Source organism: Xyrauchen texanus, chromosome 13 (assembly GCF_025860055.1).
Source record: "Xyrauchen texanus isolate HMW12.3.18 chromosome 13, RBS_HiC_50CHRs, whole genome shotgun sequence".
Taxonomy (NCBI): Eukaryota; Metazoa; Chordata; class Actinopteri; order Cypriniformes; family Catostomidae; genus Xyrauchen; species Xyrauchen texanus.
The window spans coordinates 5252683-5260663 of record NC_068288.1 but is presented as its reverse complement, the minus strand read 5'-3'; positions in this window follow the sequence as shown (position 1 = coordinate 5260663).

Below are 7981 nucleotides of genomic sequence, written 5' to 3'. Positions count from 1 at the left end.
AACTTTCTTCAGTTAAACAAAGACAAAACTGAAGTCATTGTGTTTGGAAAAAAGATGAAGTTCTCAAGGTGAATGCATACCTTGACGCTAGGGGTCAAACAACTAAAAATCAAGTCAGGAATCTTGGTGTGTCTCTAGAGTCAGACCTTAGTTTCAGTAGTCATGTCAAAGCAATAACTAAATCAGCATACTATCATCTGAAAAATATTGCAAGAATTAGATGCTTTGTTTCCAGTCAAGACCTAGAGAAACTTGTGCATGCTTTCATCACCAGCAGGGTGGATTATTGTAATGGGCTCCTCACTGGCCTTCCCAAAAAGACCATAAGACAGTTGCAGCTCATACAGAACGCTGCAGCCAGGATTCTGAGCAGAACCAGAAAATATGAACATATCACACCAGTCCTCAGGTCTATACACTGGCTCCCAGTTACATTTAGGATTGATTTTAAAGTATTATTACTGGTATATAAATCACTCAATGGGCTAGGACCTCAATATATTGCAGATATGCTCACTGAATATAAACCCAACAGATCACTCAGATCATTAGGGTCACATCAGCTAGAAATACCAAGGGTTCACTCTAAGCAAGGAGAGTCTGCTTTTAGCTTTTATGCCAGCCGCAGCTGGAACCAGCTTCCAGAAGAGATCAGATGTGCTCCTACAGTAGTCACATTCAAATCCAGACTAAAAACACATCTGTTTAGCTGTGCATTTACTGAATGAGCACTGTGCCACTGTGTGTCTGACTGTTTGTACTGTATTTTATTCTAAACTGTTTCAATTATTCTTATTTTTTTTTATTCTTATTTTAATCTCTTCTATGTAAAGCACTTTGAATTACCATTGTGTATGAAATGTGCTATATAAATAAACTTGCCTTGCCTTGCCTTGCCTTGCCTTAGCATGTCTTAAGGTCAATATTAGGTAAAAAATGGCAAAAAAGAAACAGCTTTCTCTAGAAACTCATCAGTCAATCATTGTTTTGAGGAACGAAGGCTATACAATGCTTGAAACTGCCAAAAAACTGAAGATTTCATACAAAGGTGTACACTACAGTCTTCAAAGACAAAAGACAACTGGCTCTAACAAGGACAGAATGAGATGTGGAAGGCCAGATGCACAACTAAACAAATATAAGTACATCAGTCTCTAGTTTGAGAAATAGATGCCTCACATGTCCTCAGCTGTCAGCGTCATTGAAATCTAACCACTCAACACCAGATTCATGTACAACAGTAAAGAGAAGACTCAGGGGTGCATGTCTTGTGATAAGAATTGCAAAGAAAAAGCCACTTTTGAAACAGAAAAACAAAAAGAAAAGGTTAGAGTGGGCAAAGAAACACAGACATTGGACAACAGATAATTGGAAAAGAGTGTTAAGGATCTTAACCCCATTGAGCTTTTGTGGGATCAGCTAGACTGTAAGGTGTGTGAGAAGTGCCCGACATGACAGCCCAATCTATGGCAAGTGCTACAGTCCTGTCCATCCTTAGCCCTAGCCTTGGTTATTTCATGTCGTGTCTAGTTTTGTCATTATTAGTTTGGTCCTTGGTTTCTTGTTTTGGTTCCTTTTAAATTTATAGTTCGGGATCCTGGTTTCACGTTCTCAGAATAAACTGCACTTGGGTTCATCTTTACTTTATCATTGTTTCTGCCTGTTTTGTCAACACCGTTACAGAATACCTGACCCAACCATTATGGACCCAGCAGTTCGGCTCTTGGTTCTCCGTCAGGGGAATCAACCCCTGGAGGCGCATGTTGTGGACTTTTGTGCCTTAGCAAACCAGGTTAACTTTGATTAGGTAGCCCTTAAAGATATTTTTCATTTTGGGCTAAATGAGCCAACCTCTTCATGTATGCCTAGTGGTCGGTGTTCCCTCAGCCTGGCTCAATATATTGACCTCGCCCTACTGTTCGCTGGTTCCACATTCACTGTGGGGGAGGCAGACACTGAACCAGAGTTCCACAACATAGCCGCAAAACCAGACCCCCCAGTCTCGAAGCCTGCCACGGCCCCAGTTTCGAAGCCTGCCACGGCCAGCGAGCCAGAGCCCATGCCTGCCACGGTCAGCGAGCCAGCGCCTGTAGCCTCGACCGTCCCAGCGTCTGTAGCCTCGACCGTCCCCATAACCACGCACCCTGTTGGCCGAAAGAGAAAGAAGGAAGAGGGCACCTTCTCCCCAGTCTCTTTTGTGCTCAAGACCGCAGAGGTCACCTCAGAGTCTCCCACGGCTCTGCCTGCCTCTGCTCCGCCCTCAGAGTCTCCCACGGCTCTGCCTGCCTCTGCTCCGCCCTCAGAGTCTCCCACGGCTCTGCCTGCCTCTGCTCCGCCTCCCAGGGCTCCGCCTCTAGAGCATCCTACGGCGCCACCTCCCTCGGCTCCGCCTCCCGAGCCTTCCACGGCTCCACCTCCTGAGCCTCCCATGGCCCCACTCCCTGAGTCTCCAGAGCTTTCCATGGTTCCACCTCCCAGGGCTCCGCCTCTCGAGCCTTCTAGGGCTCCGCCCCTCGAGTCTCCTACGGCTCCACCTCCCAAGCCACCTAACCCAGTCACTGTCCTGCGACCACCTCCCAAGCCGCCTGACCCAGTCTCTGCCCTATGGCTGCCTCCAGAACTAGTCCCTGTCCTGTGGTCACCTTCCAGGCCCCCTGACCCAGTCTCTGCCCTATGGCTGCCTCCCGACCCAGTCCCAACCTTGAAGTCATTCCCTTGGTTTCCTGGCTTCCCAACTGGTCTGCTCCGGTTCCCTTGGTCTCCCGGCCACCCGCCTTTCTGCTATGTTCCTCCTGACCTTGCCTTGAACTGCCTGTTTGCCCTTGGTGCCCCCTTGAACTGCCTGTTTGCCCCCTGTGCCTTCCGGAACCACTTCTGTTCCCCTACACTCTGTGGACATTTTGCCTTTTTTTATTTATTTTTATTTATGGAGCGTCTGGAATCCGCTCCTTAAAGGGGAAGCTCCTGTGACATTCTCAGTTGACTTTTAGTTTGTGTACTTTTATTTTGACATTTCCTGTTTAGTTCCTGTTTCCTAGTCTTGTCTATTCCTGTTTTCCCTTGTTCATTGTTTGATTACTTTGATTCAGTTCTAGTTTGTCATTGGTTTTAGTTAATTGTCTTGTTATCTTGTTTTAGAGTTCTGTTTGTTTATTGGCCTTTGTCACCCATGTCTTTTGTATTTAAACCCTCATGTTTGCCTTTGTAACTTGTCAGGTATTGCACTTGTAACCTTGTCGTTCTGCCATAGTCTAGTCTAGTCTAGTCTAGTCTAGTCTTTGTGTTTGTGTAACCCTGTTGTTCTTCCATAGTTTAGTCTCGCCTGTGTACATGTAGAGTCCTTAGAGTCCTTTATTTTGGTCACACATTATACACACAGTTTTTTTGCATATATACAGTGAAATTTATTAGTTTTCACATATCCCAGCTATGCTGGGGTCAGAGTGCAGGGTCAGCCATGATACGGTGCCCCTGGAGCAGATAGGGTTAAGGGCCTTGCTCAAGGGCCCAACAGTGGCATCTTGGTGGTGCTGGGGCTTGAACCCCCAACCTTCTGGTCAGTAACCCTGAGCCTCAACCACTGAGCCACCACTGTTGTTGTCTAGCCTAGTTTTGTTCCAGTCCTGTCTATCCTTAGCCCTAGCCTTAGTTATTTCATGTTGTGTCTAGTTTTGTCATTATTAGTTTGCTGCTTGGTTTCTTGTTTTGTTTCCTTTTACAGTTCGGGATCCTGGTTTCACGTTCTCAGAATAAACTGCACTTGGGTTCATCTTTACTTTATCATCATTGTTTCTGCCTGTTTTGTCAACACCGTTACAACTGCATCTTGGAAAAACAACACAAACCAGTGTTTTTCCCCATTTTTGGACCATTAACATATAATGCAACAAGGGGTGCTAAGGTCAACTTAATTAAGTAATAGACCTACCTTTGTTTAAAATAATGTTTGTTTAATAATGATGCTGCCACATTTTTATAGTTATCACCACCCCGTAGTTTCGTTTAAAAAACATAAGTGAAAATGGTCATATTGACACCCCCCTCTACAAAATAATGAATTACTCAGTAAATATTAGCTGTGTCCCAAATGACACACTAAGCACTAACAACATATACTATGCACTCAGCCATGTAGTGAATGCATTTTCACTACATGGCTGAGTGCATAGTATATGTAGTGAAGCATCATCCCATATATATGAAGTGTAGCATCATCCCAAATAGAACACTTAACAGTTTTTTTCACACTGATGGAAATGACGTTCGTATGTGATCTGATGACGCTAGCTTTAGCGTGCTAGCCAACAACTGTTCAACACTTGTATCTCAAACAACGTACACATCACACAGCGTGGGGTGATGGTAAAGCATTCAACTTTTGTAAGGTGCTGTCTCCAATGAAGTGTCGCTAGTTGCTTCCCTCTCAATTATTTTCAATTGTTTTGTCAGACCAGCATAGCAGCTGGTAACTACGCCAATTCCGCTATGTACGGCAAGCCGCAAGCGCTTGAAGTGTCCAACATTCCACACTATTTTGCCGGTTTAAGAATTGCATCATTCGAGAACTTATAGTAGTCTAGACTTCTTTTTTTTGCATTTTCAGTATTAACATACTACTCGCAATCCTTAGTAGAATAGTGCAAAATTGTGGGGGAATTTGGGACACACCAATTGATTCATGGCATTTAAAATTTTGGCATCAGCATTTACTGTGTTTATATACTACCTATTAATCATTAGTTTATATGGGATGTTTAAAAATACAATAAAAAAAAGTGGCTTCTCTGACCACAGTTAGTGAGGGCAAAGGGCAGCCCAGCCTCTTGGCCCATTGGCCGCAAACTTTGCTGTCACCCCCGGCGACATATCTCATATTAAGCCAGTGGTCCGTTGCGCATCAAACTCGGCCGGTAACTCGGCCGGAGTTTAAAAGGCTTGGTCTTCAATATTTTTACACTTGTGATCGACATCTAATAACTTGTGAGATTCCAGAAGACATGATAACATATCCAGTAAGTGAACATAGTGAGTAACAATGCTCCCTAGTTTTTACGGTCCATTGTGGGATTCTTTAGGGAGCGAAAGTTTCAGTGTACTGGAAGGATTTTGTGATTGAGACAGTGCCCTGACTACTGAAATAGGGAGCTGATTGAGACACACCCTCGTTCTTTAATCCCTCATAAGTACAACATTTTACTTCCAGAGCCCAGGTCACAAAGAAGTGGCCATGCACTGTTGTCTTTTTATGTCTCAAATATCTATGAGCATCTACAGGCAGCCCACGAATGTATAATTTAACCAAAGACAGTTAACAATGGAACAAGTGACCTTTCATTCAGAAAGATGGAATAGAAAAACTGCTTTGTGATGACCAAAACAATGGACCCACTTAAAGTCTAACTTGAGCAGAACAACTCAAATCCACACACAGAAGAACAATCCAAATCTAGGTTCTCTCTATCTGTGACGTCCCAAGCAAAACAGAGTAAGACCAGTAGTCCTTCATTCCAGTGAGAGTTGGTAATTTGAGGTGACAAGTGCGACAGCAACCGTTGGTGATTCAATAAAGTTGAGACAAAGTTGATAAAAGTTTAATTAAGGTAAATGAGGAACACCATGTGGGGACTAGCAATAGGAGAGCAGACAGTGCAGCTCCCTTGATCCACTGTCTGATACAATTGGTTCATACATTTGAATTGAGTTGCTGATGCAGTGAATAAAATACAAGATGCAGTTTATCGTTCAACCAAAATCCCAATAAAACCAGAAAAAAATTCCGAACTTGTGCATACCACGAGACTTTTAACTATAAACAAGCCAGATGCGCATTGGTGACTCTTGAAATGATGGAGGCTCTATTACAATGCTTCACAGTTATGTAGCCTATTTTCCAAATTCATATGTGTAGCCTATAGCCTATATATTCACCACATGAAGGAAAAAAACTGTCAATAGTTGCCGATAACTGATGGTTCCAAAAAGCAACAATCGGTGCACCAGTATATCAGTCTTCCTCTCATTTTTGATAATACTGTAGATTTGATCTAGTATAAATTCCCCATAAACATGTGTCATACACATAAGACATGAGGTATTTCCAGACAGATTAAATATTATTAATAATTGAACTCATTGGATTTACGTTGGAAATTGTAATTCAATTTAAATAATAACTAGATATTATTTAAAATATATATTATTCTAATATTTTAAGTAAATAAAATAGTTACATAATTATAAATAAACGAATTAAAGCACTTTTCATAAATGTTTTACTCTTTTTACAATTTGTGGTGACGTATCTGTATTTTACAAAAATGTATTCAACATCCCAGGGTATAAACAGCCATTATTATTCACAATATGTTATTTTATTTGAATTATTTTGTCACTTGTCAATGATATTTCTTTGTTGAGTGACTGTAGAATATCTCTGAATTGCAATTCAGTAAATTTTCTCTCTCTGTCATTCTAATTCTAATTCAACATCCTGTGGGGTGTGGCCCATTCAGTTCAAATTACAACACATGAATTAAAAGGGAGCTAATTTTTACTTTCTGATATTTGCCCAACCCTGCCAACAACCAAAGATACAGCGATTGAACTGAACTGAAACTGAAGCCATAGTCTGTTATGAGACTATACTGACTGAGAACTGTTGGTTGATGTCTTCATACTGCTCCTCTATGCTGATTGACTGGACTTGTGAGTGGGTGGATATACAGGTGCAGTCCTGAGAGGGGAAGAGGGGAGGAGTGGTGAGACATGCCCCCACCTCTAATATGAATATGGAGAGGAAATATAAATATGCAAGGATAGGATGAGGACAAAGTAAGGATATATATTTTATAGAATATACATATATAGAATATATAATAATAATATAATTCCTTACATTTATATAGTGCTTTTCTAGGCACTCAAAGCTCTTTACATAATTTGGGGGAATCTCCTCAACCACCTCCAGTGTGCAGCATCCACCTGAATGATGCAACGGCAGCCATAGTGCGTCAGAATGGCCACCGCACACTAGCTATTGGTGGAGAGGATAGCAGAGTGATGTAGCCAATTCAGGGATGGAGATTATTAGGAGGTTATGATAGATAAGGGCCAATGGGGGAATTTTGGCCAGGACACCGGGGGGTTGTGTCAGATGAAACAGTCTGTTTATTGAATGTACCTCATTTTCTCACTGCGTATGGACACTTTCTATGACAAATTTCAAGAGGGTAGTACATGATCACACACATACCCTGGGCAAAGTTACATTATGAATCACATCAAAATTCAGTGCATTACCATTTTTTATGTTCACTCATACAGTACTCTGTTGTTATTTCTTTGATCTCCATGTGATTGGGAAGTGGAAAGTCAAAATGAGCTGTCGGTGTGCGTGTGTGCGTGTGTGCGTGTGTGTGTCTATAGCAGGGTCGGCTAGACCATTTAACTAGACTCAGTTAGACCATTTAGTCGCAGTTTAGAGCCCTGTACAGCCCATGAAAACATCCCTTATGCAAAAACTACTACTGTACTGAACACTAAATGCACTCCAGAATCTAAATCCCCAAGCAAAATCATTTCTTATATAGTACAGCTGATACACCTGGCACCAGAAATGAACACAGAAAGCACTGCATGCAGAATGCATTGATACATGGTGTCCCGATTAATTAATCGCGATTAATCGCATATACAAATATTTGCTGAGAAAGCCCCTCATATAACAATAATTCAGTACATAATGATGAAATAATTATACATAGTTATCTTTAAATATAATATATATATATATATATATATATATATATATATATATATATATATATATATAAAAATATTCAGATAATTAAAATGCATTACATTCTTGTAGCAGAAGAGTTCATCATTGAAAACAAAATAAAATCGGCTTTAGAATACAATGTATTGTTTACTACCATATTATTGATCATAAGTCAATCATTGGCATACAGTTCACAGCAAT